At 41.1% G+C, this 17,234-nt stretch overlaps 1 protein-coding gene across 4 annotated transcripts in view; it reads left to right on the top strand.

The window, feature by feature from the left end:
- The window catches only part of LOC128649283 (transducin-like enhancer protein 4), a 304,153-nt gene extending 290,258 nt beyond the window's left edge, over positions 1-13,895 (top strand). For all 4 annotated transcript variants that reach the window (XM_053702473.1, XM_053702472.1, XM_053702474.1 and 1 more), the window contains one exon: positions 13,161-13,895. The gene's annotated coding sequence lies outside the window, so the exon portion shown is untranslated. The remainder of the gene's footprint in view (positions 1-13,160) is intronic.
- The last annotated feature ends 3,339 nt before the right edge of the window (positions 13,896-17,234 follow it).

Genomic DNA, 17,234 nt, shown 5'->3' with positions numbered 1-17,234 from the left:
ATTTACTACAGTGGCCACAGAAAAAAATCCTGGGGACCGCAGCCTTAGTTTAGACAACCCTACTTTAAATAGATAGAAGTATGAGGCTATATATATAAAAAAAAAAAAGAAATTAAAAACCTATATATTTCTCTAAAAACTTTTGCACACTTGCAAACTATCCTGCATCCTTAGGGATTGTCATGGGTTGGGAGCTTAGGCCTACTTCCATCCAACAACCCCTCTCTCTTCCAATTTTAAGGGACTGAGCAAGCCCTCACCAGGGATGCCCACACACAGCCCGTAATGCCACCTATATGTATTTAAAGGGACAGTCTACTCAAAATTAAACTTATTTATTTTATTAAATTTAAACAACTTTCCAATGTACTTTTATTATCAAATTTGCTTTGCTCACTTGGTATTCTTTATGGATATGTTTCATATGCTAATTTCCAAGATGTTGAGCTGCCTCTTATCTCAGTGCCTTTTGGCAGTTTTTCAGTTAGACATTGCTAGTTCATGTTTGTCATATAGACATATAAATAGCATTGTGCTCACTCCTGTGGAGTTATTTAAGAGTCAGCATCGATTGGTTAAAATGCATGTCTGTCAAAAGAACTGAGGTAAGGTGGCAGTCTGCAGAGGCTTAGAAACATCACAGAGGTAAAAAGTGTATTAATATAACAGTGTTGGTTATGCAAAACTGGGGAATTGGGTAATAAAAGGATTATCTATCTTTCCTAAGATATGGAGAGTCCACAACGTCATTCCAATTACTAGTGGGAATATCACTCCTGGCCAGCAGGAGGAGGCAAAGTGCACCACAGCAAAGCTGTTAAGTGTCACTCCCCTACCCATAATCCCGTAAAATGTAAACGGGTACAGCACTACAATGGAGTGGTGCACGTAGGTCTAGAAGACACTGCAGAGTCCCCAAATAATACATGTGAGTTAAAGGAAGTCCTCAGCACTCCAATAAATCATTTAGCAATTTATTGGTGAAAAAAAGCTGTTTTCACCAATAAATTGCTAAATGATTTATTGGAGTGCTGAGGACTTCGTTTAACTTAAGTCTACCCATAATCCACAGTCATTCTCTTTGCCTCTGTCAATGTAGGAGGTGAAGTTTGGTGTCTGAAGAAATGAATTCCTTTTTTGGGCACTTTTCCCTGCAAGCAAGGATTTGGGTTTAGCTGAGTCCACGTCAATCTCTTCAGTAGAGTAGTGGTGGCTTTTAAGCAGTTAGGAAGTTGTGAGGTGGTCCTTACTTTGTTTCCTAACATATTGCTGCCCTAGTCATAGAAAGCCAGAGTTGGTTACTCTACTCTTTCTTTTTTCTACAGGTCTCTGTAAGTATGTGTCCTTTCACACCTTGTGAGCTCTCGTCCTGTCGGACAGTTAGATTACAGGTAAGTGCCTTCTAGGTATTGGAGACTTGCACTTTTAGAAGATTTAGCTGCTATTTCTGTTTGGGACATTTTATATTCTTTATATAAGATATTTATAGGCAGGGTGCAGGCACTGTTCTGATGTGACTTAGAGACTGAAGGGTTAATTATAAAGTTTTAACCTTTTATTTTATCATGGCTCAATTTTGGGAATGTTTGGTGCAATATACAAACAACTAAAGGGTTTATAGGTTGCTTGCAGCTTCAACGGCTTTTTCTTCTCATGCAGTATAACAATGAAATTGCCATTTTAACAGACTCACACAAAATGGGGGGGGTGTTTTGTGACACTCTTAGTTAATCTGATGTCGGGCTTTGACAGAATCGTGCGCTTTCATTGTTAGCTGCGCAGTTTCTTTCAGATGTCATGTGACCCGTTCTTCCGCATTCAGTAAGCGGAGCGGCGTCTTCTTGCCGACATCACCTGTGGAGCTGGATACGATAGATCGGCTGGAGAGTTCCCTTTATTAGCTTTGCTGACGGAGGTCAGGTAGGGCACACAGTAGTTGTTTCGAGGGCCTGATTTTAAGCTTATTAAAGCTAAGGTTCTGAAGGAAATACATTTAAAGACACAGTACTCTTAATTAAAATAAATTATTTTTTTCTCAATTTTTTTTTTTTTTGAGGGGGGGATATTTTTATTAAATATTATGGAAATGGATCAAGACTCCCTCCCTTGTGACAAATGTTTATTATGCTTAGAGGCTCAAATTATTTTGCCTATGCAATTTTGTGCTGCTTGCTTAGCTAGAACTCTTCAATGTAAAGATAAATTGTTGCCCTCTGAGCCCAATGCCTCTCAGGATGATACTGTTCAGGCAATGCCACAGCTTTCTCCTCAAATGTCCCAAGCCTCAATGGCGTCACATACAGTGCCCTGCCATACAGTGCCCTGCAGTTCCTCTCAGCCTCCTGGAGGAGTTTATGTGCCATCAGATTTTTCGGCACAGATATCTTCTGCAATATCTGCAGCATTATCTGCTTTTCCCTTGTTGGGGAAGCGCAAGAGGAAAACTAAACATTTTTCAGACAGTAAGGTGTCTATCACATCTGCTGCTGCGCAGGTTGCCCTTCCTCATAACTCTGATGAGGAGGTTACCTCGGTAGCTTCTGATGGTGAAATCTCAGACTCTGACACTATAAATCCTTTGTCTGAAGTTGAAGAAGTAATCTTCAGGTTTAAGCTTGAACACCTTTGTGTACTGTTAAAGGTGGTTTTGGCTACTTTGGATGACTCCCACTTTTTTGTCGTGGTCAACTCTAAAAAATCTAGTAAACTTAACAAATACTATGATGTTCCTCCCTCTGTGGAAGTATTTCCTGTTTTAGACCGCGTGACGGAGATTACATAAGAATGGGTGAAACCAGGGATACTTTTCTCCCCGTCTCCCATCTTTAAAAAGATGTTGCTGACTCCATTAAAGATTCATGGCGCACGGTGCCTAAAGTAGAAGGTGCTATTTCTACTCTGGCTAAGAGAACTATGGTCCCTATAGAGGATAGCTGTTCTTTTAAGGATCCCATGGAAAAGAAGCTGGAGGCTTATTTGAAAAAGATGTATGTTCATCAGGGTCTGCAATGGCAACCTGCAGTTTGTATTGCCACAGTAGCGAGTGCAGCATCTTATTGGTGTGATGCTTTGTCTGAATCAATTTTAAAAGAGACTCCATTGGAGGCGATCCAAGATAGGATTAAGGCTCTCAAACTAGCCAATTCCTTTATTTCTGATGCTAACATTCAAGTTATTAGACTGGGAGCCAAGATGTCTGGCTTCACTGTCCTAGCCCGCAGGGCTTTGTGGCTAAAATCTTGGTCAGCTGATGTTACCTCCAAGTCCAAGCTTCTGGCGCTTTCTTACAAGGGTAAAGCCTTGTTTGGTCCTTGTCTGGCAGAAATAATTTCTGATATTACGGGTGGAAAAGGGTCTTTTCTACCACAAGACAAGAAGAACAGACCTAAATGACGTCAAAGTAATTTTCGTTCCTTTTGTAACTTCAAAGGAAAGTCTTCCTCTTCCAAGCACGAACAGTCCTAGTCTTCTTGGAAACCAAATCAGTCTTGGAGCAAGGGGAAACAATCAAAGAAACCCGCAGCTGAGTCTAAGTCGGCATGAAGGGTCTGCCGCCAGTCCAGGATCGGGTCAAGTGGGGGGCAGACTTTCCCTTTTATGTCAAGCATGGATGTGAGATGTCTCAGATAGTATCTCAGGGTTATAAAATAGAGTTCAAATCTTTCCTTCCCAGGGGCAGATTTCTCCTCTCAAGATTATCTATAGACCAGGTAAAAAGAGAGGCATTTTTGAACTGCGTTCAGGACCTTTCTTCCCTGGGAGTGATTGTTCCAGTAAGGGAACAGGGCCTAGGATTCTATTCAAATTTGTTTATGGTTCCCAAAAAAGAGGGAACTTTTCGACCCATTCTAGACCTAAAGTGTCTCAACAAGTTTCTCAGGGCACTGTCAAAATGGAAACCATTTGTTCCATTCTTCCTTTGGTCCAAGAGGGTCAGTTCATGATGACCATAGACCTGAAGGATGCCTATCTTCATGTTCCCATCCACAGGGATCGTCACAAGTTTCTGAGAATCGCCTTTCTAGACAATCACTTTCAGTTTGTGGCTCTTCCGTTTGGCCTTACCACAGCTCCTAGAATTTTCTCAAATGTTTTGGGGTCTTTTTTTAGCAGTGATCAGGTCCCCGGGGAATTGCAGTGGCGCCTTACCTGGACAACATATTGATTCAGGTGCTTTAATAGATTACCTATCTATAAAAAAAATTCTGACAAAGGTCAGAAAATCCAAAATTCTCTCTTCTTGCCTCTCTCTACAATCTACTGTTCGGCCATCAGTAGCTCAATGTATGGAGGTAATTGGTCCGATAGACTCTTTCATGGACATCATTCCCTTTGCACGATTCCATTTAAGAGCTCTGCAGTTATGCATGCTCAGACAATGGAACAGAGACCATTCAAATCTGTCTCAGAGGATAGATCTAGAACAGTCGACAAGAGACTCTCCCGTGGTGGCTTTCTCAGGAACATCTGTCTCAGGGCACATGCTTTCGGGGACCTTCCTGGGTGATTGTGACCACAGAGCAGTCTGGGACTCATTAAAGGCGCAGGGACTATGGACTCGAGAGGAGTCTGCTCTCCCCATAAACATCTTGGAGTTGAGAGTGATTTACAATGCTCTGTTGGCTTGGCCTCAATTGACCTTAGCCCGGTTTATCAGGTTCTAGTAGGACATCACCACCTCAGTGGCTTACATCAACCACCAGGGAGGAACTCGGAGTTCCTTATCCATGAAGGAGGTGGCTTGGATTATTCAGTGGGCGGAAGCTCACAATTGTTTATCTGCCATCCACATTCCAGGAGTGGACAACTGGGAGGCGGACTTCCTGAGCAAACAGACATTTCATCCCGGGGAGTGGGCTCTCCACCCGGAGGTGTTCTCCAGGTTAACCCTCAAGTGGGGGGTGCCGGAGTTGAATCTGATGGTGTCTCAGCAGAACGCCAAGCTTCCAAGGTACAGTTTAAGGTCAAGAGATCCTCAGTCTGCTCTGATAGATTCTCTGGCAGTTCCTTGAGTTTTCTGTCTAGCATACCTGTTTCCGCTCCATCCACGAGTCATAGCACGTATAAAACAGGAGAGAGCATCGGTAATTTGAATCGCTCCTGCATGGCCTCGCAGGATCTGGTATTCAGACCTAGTGAAAATGTCATCTCTTCCTCCTTGGAGGTTACCTCTGAGGAAGGACCTTCTAATTCAGGGTCCTTTCCTTCATCCAAATCTTGTTTCTATGAAGCTGACTGCTTGGAGATTGAACGCTTAGTTCTGTCTAAGCGTGGATTTCTCCAACATAGGTGTGTCCGGTCCACGGCGTCATCCTTACTTGTGGGATATTCTCTTCCCCAACAGGAAATGGCAAAGAGCCCAGCAAAGCTGGTCACATGATCCCTCCTAGGCTCCGCCTACCCCAGTCATTCTCTTTGCCGTTGTACAGGCAACATCTCCACGGAGATGGCTTAGAGTTTTTTAGTGTTTAACTGTAGTTTTTATTATTCAATCAAGAGTTTGTTATTTTGAAATAGTGCTGGTATGTACTATTTACTCAGAAACAGAAAAGAGATGAAGATTTCTGTTTGTATGAGGAAAATGATTTTAGCAACCGTCACTAAAATCCATGGCTGTTCCACACAGGACTGTTGAGAGCAATTAACTTCAGTTGGGGGAACAGTGAGCAGTCTCTTGCTGCTTGAGGTATGACACATTCTAACAAGACGATGTAATGCTGGAAGCTGTCATTTTCCCTATGGGATCCGGTAAGCCATGTTTATTACGATCGTAAATAAGGGCTTCACAAGGGCTTATTAAGACTGTAGACTTTTTCTGGGCTAAATCGATTCATTATTAACACATATTTAGCCTTGAGGAATCATTTTATTTGGGTATTTTGATATAATAATATCGGCAGGCACTGTTTTAGACACCTTATTCTTTAGGGGCTTTCCCAAAGCATAGGCAGAGCCTCATTTTCGCGCCGGTGTTGCGCACTTGTTTTTGAGAGGCATGGCATGCAGTCGCATGTGAGAGGAGCTCTGATACTTAGAAAAGACTTTCTGAAGGCGTCATTTGGTATCGTATTCCCCTTTGGGCTTGGTTGGGTCTCAGCAAAGCAGATACCAGGGACTGTAAAGGGGTTAAAGTTCAAAACGGCTCCGGTTCCGTTATTTTAAGGGTTAAAGCTTCCAAATTTGGTGTGCAATACTTTTAAGGCTTTAAGACACTGTGGTGAAAATTTGGTGAATTTTGAACAATTCCTTCATGTTTTTTCGCAATTGCAGTAATAAAGTGTGTTCAGTTTAAAATTTAAAGTGACAGTAACGGTTTTATTTTAAAACGTTTTTTGTACTTTGTTATCAAGTTTATGCCTGTTTAACATGTCTGAACTACCAGATAGACTGTGTTCTGAATGTGGGGAAGCCAGAATTCCTATTCATTTAAATAAATGTGATTTATGTGACAATGACAATGATGCCCAAGATGATTCCTCAAGTGAGGGGAGTAAGCATGGTACTGCATCATTCCCTCCTTCGTCTACACGAGTCTTGCCCACTCAGGAGGCCCCTAGTACATCTAGCGCGCCAATACTCCTTACTATGCAACAATTAACGGCTGTAATGGATAATTCTGTCAAAAACATTTTAGCCAAAATGAACACTTATCAGCGTAAGCGCGACTGCTCTGTTTTAGATACTGAAGAGCATGACGACGCTGATAATAATGTTTCTGAAGGGCCCCTAACCCAGTCTGATGGGGCCAGGGAGGTTTTGTCTGAGGGAGAAATTACTGATTCAGGGAACATTTCTCAACAAGCTGAACCTGATGTGATTACATTTAAATTTAAGTTGGAACATCTCCGCATTCTGCTTAAGGAGGTATTATCCACTCTGGATGATTGTGACAAGTTGGTCATCCCAGAGAAACTATGTAAAATGGACAAGTTCCTAGAGGTGCCGGGGCTCCCAGAAGCTTTTCCTATACCCAAGCGGGTGGCGGACATTGTTAATAAAGAATGGGAAAGGCCCGGTATTCCTTTCGTCCCTCCCCCCATATTTAAAAAATTGTTTCCTATGGTCGACCCCAGAAAGGACTTATGGCAGACAGTCCCCAAGGTCGAGGGAGCGGTTTCCACTTTAAACAAACGCACCACTATACCAATAGAGGATAGTTGTGCTTTCAAAGATCCTATGGATAAAAAATTAGAAGGTTTGCTTAAAAAGATGTTTGTTCAGCAGGGTTACCTTCTACAACCAATTTCATGCATTGTCCCTGTCGCTACAGCCGCATGTTTCTGGTTCGACGAGCTGATAAAGGCGGTCGATAGTGATTCTCCTCCTTATGAGGAGATTATGGACAGAATCAATGCTCTCAAATTGGCTAATTCTTTTACCCTAGACGCCACTTTGCAATTGGCTAGGTTAGCGGCTAAGAATTCTGGGTTTGCTATTGTGGCGCGCAGAGCGCTTTGGTTGAAATCTTGGTCGGCTGATGCGTCTTCCAAGAACAAGCTACTTAACATTCCTTTCAAGGGGAAAACGCTGTTTGGCCCTGACTTGAAAGAGATTATCTCTGATATCACTGGGGGTAAGGGCCACGCCCTTCCTCAGGATCGGCCTTTCAAGGCAAAAAATAAACCTAATTTTCGTCCCTTTCGTAGAAACGGACCAGCCCAAAGTGCTACGTCCTCTAAGCAAGAGGGTAATACTTCTCAAGCCAAGCCAGCTTGGAGACCAATGCAAGGCTGGAACAAGGGAAAGCAGGCCAAGAAACCTGCCACTGCTACCAAGACAGCATGAAATGTTGGCCCCCGATCCGGGACCGGATCTGGTGGGGGGCAGACTCTCTCTCTTCGCTCAGGCTTGGGCAAGAGATGTTCTGGATCCTTGGGCGCTAGAAATAGTCTCCCAAGGTTATCTTCTGGAATTCAAGGGGCTTCCCCCAAGGGGGAGGTTCCACAGGTCTCAGTTGTCTTCAGACCACATAAAAAGACAGGCATTCTTACATTGTGTAGAAGACCTGTTAAAAATGGGAGTGATTCATCCTGTTCCATTAAGAGAACAAGGGATGGGGTTCTACTCCAATCTGTTCATAGTTCCCAAAAAAGAGGGAACGTTCAGACCAATCTTAGATCTCAAGATCTTAAACAAGTTTCTCAAGGTTCCATCGTTCAAGATGGAAACCATTCGAACTATTCTTCCTTCCATCCAGGAAGGTCAATTCATGACCACGGTGGATTTAAAGGATGCGTATCTACATATTCCTATCCACAAGGAACATCATCGGTTCCTAAGGTTCGCATTCCTGGACAAGCATTACCAGTTCGTGGCGCTTCCTTTCGGATTAGCCACTGCTCCAAGGATTTTCACAAAGGTACTAGGGTCCCTTCTAGCTGTGCTAAGACCAAGGGGCATTGCTGTAGTACCTTACTTGGACGACATTCTGATTCAAGCGTCGTCCCTTCCTCAAGCAAAGGCTCACACTGACATTGTCCTGGCCTTTCTCAGATCTCACGGATGGAAAGTGAACGTGGAAAAGAGTTCTCTATCTCCGTCAACAAGGGTTCCCTTCTTGGGAACAATAATAGACTCCTTAGAAATGAGGATATTTCTGACAGAGGCCAGAAAAACAAAACTTCTAGACTCTTGTCGGATACTTCATTCCGTTCCTCTTCCTTCCATAGCTCAGTGCATGGAAGTGATCGGGTTGATGGTAGCGGCAATGGACATAGTTCCTTTTGCGCGCATTCATCTAAGACCATTACAACTGTGCATGCTCAGTCAGTGGAATGGGGATTATACAGACTTGTCTCCGAAGATACAAGTAAATCAGAGGACCAGAGACTCACTCCGTTGGTGGCTGTCCCTGGACAACCTGTCACAAGGGATGACATTCCGCAGACCAGAGTGGGTCATTGTCACGACCGACGCCAGTCTGATGGGCTGGGGCGCGGTCTGGGGATCCTTGAAAGCTCAGGGTCTTTGGTCTCGGGAAGAATCTCTTCTACCGATAAATATTCTGGAACTGAGAGCGATATTCAATGCTCTCAAGGCTTGGCCTCAGCTAGCGAGGGCCAAGTTCATACGGTTTCAATCAGACAACATGACAACTGTTGCGTACATCAACCATCAGGGGGGAACAAGGAGTTCCCTAGCGATGGAAGAAGTGACCAAAATCATTCTATGGGCGGAGTCTCACTCCTGCCACCTGTCTGCTATCCACATCCCAGGAGTGGAAAATTGGGAAGCGGATTTTCTGAGTCGTCAGACATTGCATCCGGGGGAGTGGGAACTCCATCCGGAAATCTTTGCCCAAGTCACTCAGCTGTGGGGCATTCCAGACATGGATCTGATGGCCTCTCGTCAGAACTTCAAAGTTCCTTGCTACGGGTCCAGATCCAGGGATCCCAAGGCGGCTCTAGTGGATGCACTAGTAGCACCTTGGACCTTCAAACTAGCTTATGTGTTCCCGCCGTTTCCTCTCATCCCCAGGCTGGTAGCCAGGATCAATCAGGAGAGGGCGTCGGTGATCTTGATAGCTCCTGCGTGGCCACGCAGGACTTGGTATGCAGATCTGGTGAATATGTCATCGGCTCCACCTTGGAAGCTACCTTTGAGACGAGACCTTCTTGTTCAGGGTCCGTTCGAACATCCGAACCTGGTTTCACTCCAGCTGACTGCTTGGAGATTGAACGCTTGATCTTATCGAAGCGAGGGTTCTCAGATTCTGTTATCGATACTCTTGTTCAGGCCAGAAAGCCTGTAACTAGAAAGATTTACCACAAAATTTGGAAAAAATATATCTGTTGGTGTGAATCTAAAGGATTCCCTTGGGACAAGGTTAAGATTCCTAAGATTCTATCCTTCCTTCAAGAAGGATTGGAAAAAGGATTATCTGCAAGTTCCCTGAAGGGACAGATTTCTGCCTTGTCTGTGTTACTTCACAAAAAGCTGGCAGCTGTGCCAGATGTTCAAGCCTTTGTTCATGCTCTGGTTAGAATTAAGCCTGTTTACAAACCTTTGACTCCTCCTTGGAGTCTCAATTTAGTTCTTTCAGTTCTTCAGGGGGTTCCGTTTGAACCCTTACATTCCGTTGATATTAAGTTATTATCTTGGAATTAAGTTTTGTTTTTAGTTGCAATTTCTTCTGCTAGAAGAGTTTCAGAATTATCTGCTCTGCAGTGTTCTCCTCCTTATCTGGTGTTCCATGCAGATAAGGTGGTTTTACGTACTAAACCTGGTTTTCTTCCAAAAGTTGTTTCTAACAAAAACATTAACCAGGAGATTATCGTACCTTCTCTGTGTCCGAAACCAGTTTCAAAGAAGGAACGTTTGTTGCACAATTTGGATGTTGTTCGCGCTCTAAAATTCTATTTAGATGCTACAAAGGATTTTAGACAAACATCTTCCTTGTTTGTTGTTTATTCCGGTAAAAGGAGAGGTCAAAAAGCAACTTCTACCTCTCTCTCTTTTTGGATTAAAAGCATCATCAGATTGGCTTACGAGACTGCCGGACGGCAGCCTCCCGAAAGAATCACAGCTCATTCCACTAGGGCTGTGGCTTCCACATGGGCCTTCAAGAACGAGGCTTCTGTTGATCAGATATGTAGGGCAGCGACTTGGTCTTCACTGCACACTTTTACCAAATTTTACAAGTTTGATACTTTTGCTTCTTCTGAGGCTATTTTTGGGAGAAAGGTTTTGCAAACCGTGGTGCCTTCCATTTAGGTGACCTGATTTGCTCCCTCCCTTCATCCGTGTCCTAAAGCTTTGGTATTGGTTCCCACAAGTAAGGATGACGCCGTGGACCGGACACACCTATGTTGGAGAAAACAGAATTTATGTTTACCTGATAAATTACTTTCTCCAACGGTGTGTCCGGTCCACGGCCCGCCCTGGTTTTTTTAATCAGGTCTGATAATTTATTTTCTTTAACTACAGTCACCACGGTACCATATGGTTTCTCCTATGCAAATATTCCTCCTTAACGTCGGTCGAATGACTGGGGTAGGCGGAGCCTAGGAGGGATCATGTGACCAGCTTTGCTGGGCTCTTTGCCATTTCCTGTTGGGGAAGAGAATATCCCACAAGTAAGGATGACGCCGTGGACCGGACACACCGTTGGAGAAAGTAATTTATCAGGTAAACATAAATTCTGTTTTTCTGAGTCAGTCATTGAGACTATGATCCAGGCTCGCAAGACTGTTACTCGCAAAATTTTCCAAAAGGTATGACATTAATACCTTTATTGGGTGAATCTAAGGGCTACTCTTGGTGTAGGATCAGGATTCCTAGAATTTTGTCTTTTCTCCAGAAAGGTCTGAAGAAAAGATTGTCGGTCAGTTCTCTGAAAGGTCAGATTTTTGCATTATGTATTTTGTTACACAAGCGTCTGGCGGATGTGCCAGATGTTCAATATTTTTGTCAGGCCCTGGTCAGAATCAGGCAGGTGTTTAAACCTGTTGCTCCTCCTTGGAGCCTTAACCTTGTTCTTAAAGTTTTGCAGCAGGCTCCGTTTGAGCCAATGCATTCCATGGATATTAAGTTATTATCTTGGAAGGTTTTGTTTCTTTTTGCTATCTCTTCTGCTCAGAGAGTCTCGGAACTCTTGGCTTTGCAGTGTGATTCACCTTACCTTATCTTTCATGTGGATAAGGCGGTTCTTCGTACTAAATTGGGGTTTCTTCCTAAAGTAGTTTCAGATAGAAATATTAATCAGGAAATTGTTGTTCCTTCTCTCTGTTCTAATCCTTCTTCTCATAAGGAACGTCTGTTGCACAACTTGGATGTTATGTGTGCTCTAAAATTCTACCTACAGGCGACTAAGGATTTTTGCCGGTCCTCTGCCCTGTTTGTTTGTTTTGATGGAAAGCGTAATGGTCCGAAGGCCACAACTACTTCTTTCCCTATGGTTGAGAAGTATGATTCATTTTGCTTATGAGACTGCTGGACAGCAGCCTTCTGAGAGAATTACAGCTCATTCCACTAGGGCCGTTTCCTCTTCTTGGGCTTTCAAAAATGAAGCTTCTGTGGAACAAATTAGCAAGGCTTCAACTTGGTCCTCTCTGCATACTTTTTCCAAATTCTTCAAATTTGATACTTTTGCCCTGGCTGAGGCTTCCTTTGGGAGTAAGGTTCTTCAAGCTGTGGTGCCTTCCTTCAAGTGGTGGTGCCTTCTGTTTAGGTCTGCGTGTCTTTTTCTCCCTCCCTATTCATTCCGCGTCCTCTAGCTTGGGTATTGGTTCCCACTAGTAATTAAAAAGACGTTGTGGACTCTCCATATCTTAGGAAAGAAAACAAAATTTATGCTTACCTGATAAAATTTTTTATCTCCGGATATGGAGAGTCCACGACCCCACCCTTAATTAAGATAGTTATTTTTGTGTTGTTCCATTTTCCATTTCCCTTCGGTCGAATAACTGGGGATTATGGGCAGGGGAGTGACACTTAACAGCTTTGCTGTGGTGCTCTGTACCTCCTCCTGCTGGCCAGGAGTGATATTCCCACTAGTAACTGGAATGATGTTGTGGACTCTCCATATCCGGAAAAAAATACATTTATCAGGTAAGCATACATTTTTGTTTTTTTGAACAATAAAAATTCTGGAGTAGACTGTCCCTTTAACCACTCACAGTTGCTTGGTCATTTTTATCGCCACTACACATACATTATACATATAATCCTTTGCAAAATTTGATTTTTGTAAAACATAAGCTAAACTCTTACTTCAAAGGGGAAAGTTTATTCTGTGCTAAGAATGTTTTAAAAGCTGAGCAAAATTCAACCATGTTACTCTCATGAAGTGTTGCAGGAAGGGGGGATAGAGATTATTAAAACGTGTGCCAAGATCACTGGTTCTCAATAGATTTTTAAATATGTGACATTAGGGATTATATAAATGGTAAATAAAAGATGAAAAGCAATAAAGTTTCAAACATATGTTTTTTTCTGTGCAACATTTTACAGCCCGTTTTACTAAATCCCCATTTTAAGATGAACAAAAATTTGCATGCATAAATATACTATAAAAAATGAGTATTCGCTATTAAATAATTTTGTTTGTGACAGATAATACATTTACCTTCGTAAATCGATCTTGTTTTTAAATATTAACAAGTTAATACTATTTTATGTTGAACGTAAAGACACTAATTTTGTTTTCCTTTTGTGTTTAGAAACATGTTGGCCTTTTCACTTCTGGACATTTTTGATGTGGATATGTTTATGCAAGAGTCCATGTCTTCGTGACTTTGCTGGTGCACTGAGTAAGACGTGCCACTCCAGACCCAAAGGAATTCTACCTACTGCTTTAGTGCGTCTTAAAACAGTATAAACAGTGAAAAAAGAATGTAGCCCCTGTGATCAAAAAAGGATCTTCATTTCCAATATACTTTTTTCAGAACGTCCTAAATCTGAGGCACATTGAGCCACTATGCCTCTGACAAATATTTTTATGGGTTTTTTTTTTTTTTTTTTTTTTTTTTGGTTGTTGCTGTTTAACTACAATATGTGATCCTTTTTGTATTTCTACTTTTTTGTTTATTTTAAATGCTTTAAAAATCTAAAGTCTGTGGATCTGCTGATGTACAGTGCCTTTGCTGCTATGGATCAAAATCAAAAAAAGAACGTTGTAGATATCTCACCGTATATGTAGAAAATACTTAATTTCCTACTAGAAATGAATCAATGCTGAAAGTCAGACTTTGCAAATGTGGTAGCAAAAAAATGGTGTTTTAAAGTACTCAGTGTTTGATGTCATTAACAGTTTCGTAATACTCTACAGTGTAGAAAGATTTTGATACTAAATTGTGTCATTGTACATAATTATATTACATTGTTGACCATAAGTACATATATAATAGATTGTTTGTGCATTCAGACTTTTAAGCATTAAACATAAGTAACTTCTATTTTGTCATGTGTATCTGAGATTTTTTTTAATTTAAGTGAAAACATTTTTTTTATTTTTTTTTATTTCTTTACATTATTTAAATAGAGACTTTTTGGATCCTGGCATTTGATCCGAAGTATTTATAGTAGAAACTGTAAGCAATTTGGTTCTGGAACCAAAAATAAAACAATAGTATAATCAATAAATGTATAATAAAAGACGACGCAAAAGCACTTCATTTGAATTTCAAATGAGCAGTATATTTTTTTTTCTGTCAAATTTAAAAGTTGGTTAATTTTTCCTTCCTAATGCATCATATGACATCCATAAGCTAATCACAAAATGTGTGTGTGTATGTGTATATATATATTTTTATATATATATATATATATATATATATATATATATATATATATATATATATATATATATAAAATCTCCTGTGTCTTGCACATGCTCAGTAGCAGCTGGTGCATCAGAAAGTATGCATAGAATAAGATTGTTCACATTTAGATAATGGAAGAAATTGTGTGCTCTATCTGAATTATGAAAGTTTCATTTTGACTTGACTGTCCCTTTAAGGGACTTGAATAATTTATCAGAATGGATATGAAAACTAGATTCATAAATTTTATAACTTAGTTTGGTTACATTACTTACAGAGGTGAAATAATCAGATGATGGTTTAACGCAGGCTAGTAACCTTGGTTACTGATCAGATGATTATTTTACCTTTGTTCTAGTTCAGAAATGTTGGCCTTTTAGTTTGTCCTAAGGACTGGCAATGAAAAACACTAGTATTGACCATATCCTTAGGCTGTAATTTTTTTACAATGCTTTAGAACTACTTTAAAATTGTCTAAATACATGTGTAAATTTTAAAACTGCTAAATATAATCTTTTAATTAAAAAGTATACATTAGAATTAATGTTTATATATGAAATATAATTAAGTAGAAATAAGTGTTAATATATATTATTGATGTAAGATGCTTATTTAGATTTATGAATTTTGACAGAGATGAAGTTCATAATTATTATTAATATTCTTCATTGAAGAACATATGCAATCCCTTTATTTTACAGTGAAAATAAATGTCATGTGGTTGCTGTTGCTGGAGGGAGAAGTGGTCAGTACTTAAGTCAGCATGGCCTTCCTGGGTCCTGAAAAGGACCAGCTTCCAGCAAAGAGACTCAAGCAATCTTCTGCATCACTCTAGTGGACAGGGTCTGTAATGCAGACCTGTGGGTCACAGTCTGCTCAGTGTACCAGAACCTTCAGCGATGTGAGCTCAGGCAGGCAAAGTGATACTATCCAATCTATCCCAGTGACAGCCAAACTTGTGTCCTGTGAAGTTTTAACTCAGTATCCTTAAACAATAAAAACTCTATATTCTTAGACACTGATCAATTAGCAGCTAGGAAACCAATAACTGAGCAGCCAGATGGGAATCCAGCCAATAGCAGAAGGTCCACTGCAGCAGTTCCTAATGGGTCAGTAAATCGACTTGAATGACTGAAATTAATGTCTTCCAGCCAATCAGATGAGTGGCTATTTTCGATAGGTTTTAACACTGTGTTTGTCTGGCTGCAGTTTCTTGTTATTCCTGCCCTTTCAATATGTCCAACAAGCTCCCTACATCCCCAGGCTGTTTTAAATATTGTTTTATTAATATGATAACGATGTACAACTTACATTTTAAAAATGATCTTTTTAGATTTTATGTCTCCATTAAATATTCAGTTATGGGTCTTCCTTGACACTGAAGCAAGATGATAATTTTTTAAGTCAAGATCCTGGCTTATCAGAATGCACTTCTATTTTGAGTTGTTATAGTTTTAAATCTGTTAATGCTTCGTAAAATTGAGAAAAAAAATAGTGGTCTTAATTTTCCCCAAGCATAGGAATAATATGCTCCTACAAATCTTATCGGCTGTGAAGGAGCAACCTGTTTTTTCATTGTTGAGAAGCCATCCCTGTGCCTAAAGGCTTGCTTTTGGGAAATGGTGAGAAGTAAGATGTTGACTAGATAATACAGAGCAAAAATGCCCCTCAGACTAAGCTCTGCAATCAGAGGCACTGATATTTTCAAAGACTCTTAGAGCAGTCAATACTCCAAATCTCAGACTCCTGAATTGGAAATGCCGGCCTACCACAGTAAACTAAAATTGCTGATGAGTCTGTACCATAGGAACATGAAAATAGGCTTCATTGTGGTCAATGGAAAACATGTAAGCTTGAGGAGAAATCAGATTGTTGATTGTGAGCTATGATTTCATCTTGAATTTTCCAACCAGCAAATGACTGTTGAGTCCCCTAAGTTCCAGGACCAGCCTCCATGTGCCTTCATTCTTCTTGGTTAAGAAAAGGGTTGAGTAGAACCACCCAAAACATTCTGGAAAATAGGAACATATTTATTATTACACTTTATTTATGAAGCGCCAACATATTCCACAGCGCTGTCCATTGATGCAATTAATTTAAATAAAACAATGATATAAAACTTGTAAGAGACAGGACAAAATTTACAAACATACAGGAGGAACTGAGGGCCCTATTCCTGTGGGAACTTTCAATCTAGAAGAGTAGGAGGTTGAGAAACAGGAGGTGAGGACTGCAAGATTGAGAAAGATGTTAATGCAGAGTTTGAGGAGGGAAATTTTAGGTTAGTGAAATTAATTTATTATTGAGTTGGGTGGTAGGCTTCCCTGAACAGAAAAGTCTTCAGGGAGCATTTAAAGGAAGAAAGATTAGGGCAAAGCCTGAGAGCACGAGGGAAAGTGTTTCAGAGGGTAGGTGCTGCACAACAGAAGTCTTGTAGTCTAGCATGAGAGGAGGTGATAATCGTGGATGCAAGGAGCAGGTCATTGTTGGATCTTAGTGGGTGGGCTGGAGTATACTTGTTTGTTAGAGAGGATAGGTAGAGGGGAGCAGCATTGATGAGAACTTTGTATGCAATGGTGAGAATTTTTAATTTAATTATGCTGTGAATGGGGAGCCAATGAAGGGACTGGCATATATAGAGCGACAGGAAAGGTGGATCAGCCTGGCAGAGGCATTTAGGGTGGATTGAAGGGGGGAGAGGCGGGAAAGAGGAAGGCCAGCAAGTAGGTTATTGCAGTAGTCAAGTCGGGAAATAACAAGGGAGTGGATTATTTGCTTTGTGGTGTAAGCCCTCAGAAAAGGGCAAATCTTGGAAATATTGCGTAGATGATTGCGGGAGATGTAGAAAGCGATTGGATATGGGGGACAAAGGATAGATTTGAGTCAAGTGTAACTCCGAGGCAGCGGACTTGGGGAAATGGTGATGTCGTCAACAGGGATAGAGAAGTCAGAAGTCGGCATAGAGCTTGAGGG

The sequence above is a fragment of the Bombina bombina genome, chromosome 2 (assembly GCF_027579735.1).
Source record: "Bombina bombina isolate aBomBom1 chromosome 2, aBomBom1.pri, whole genome shotgun sequence".
Classification (NCBI taxonomy): Eukaryota; Metazoa; Chordata; class Amphibia; order Anura; family Bombinatoridae; genus Bombina; species Bombina bombina.
This window is presented reverse-complemented; position numbering and strand designations above follow the sequence as displayed.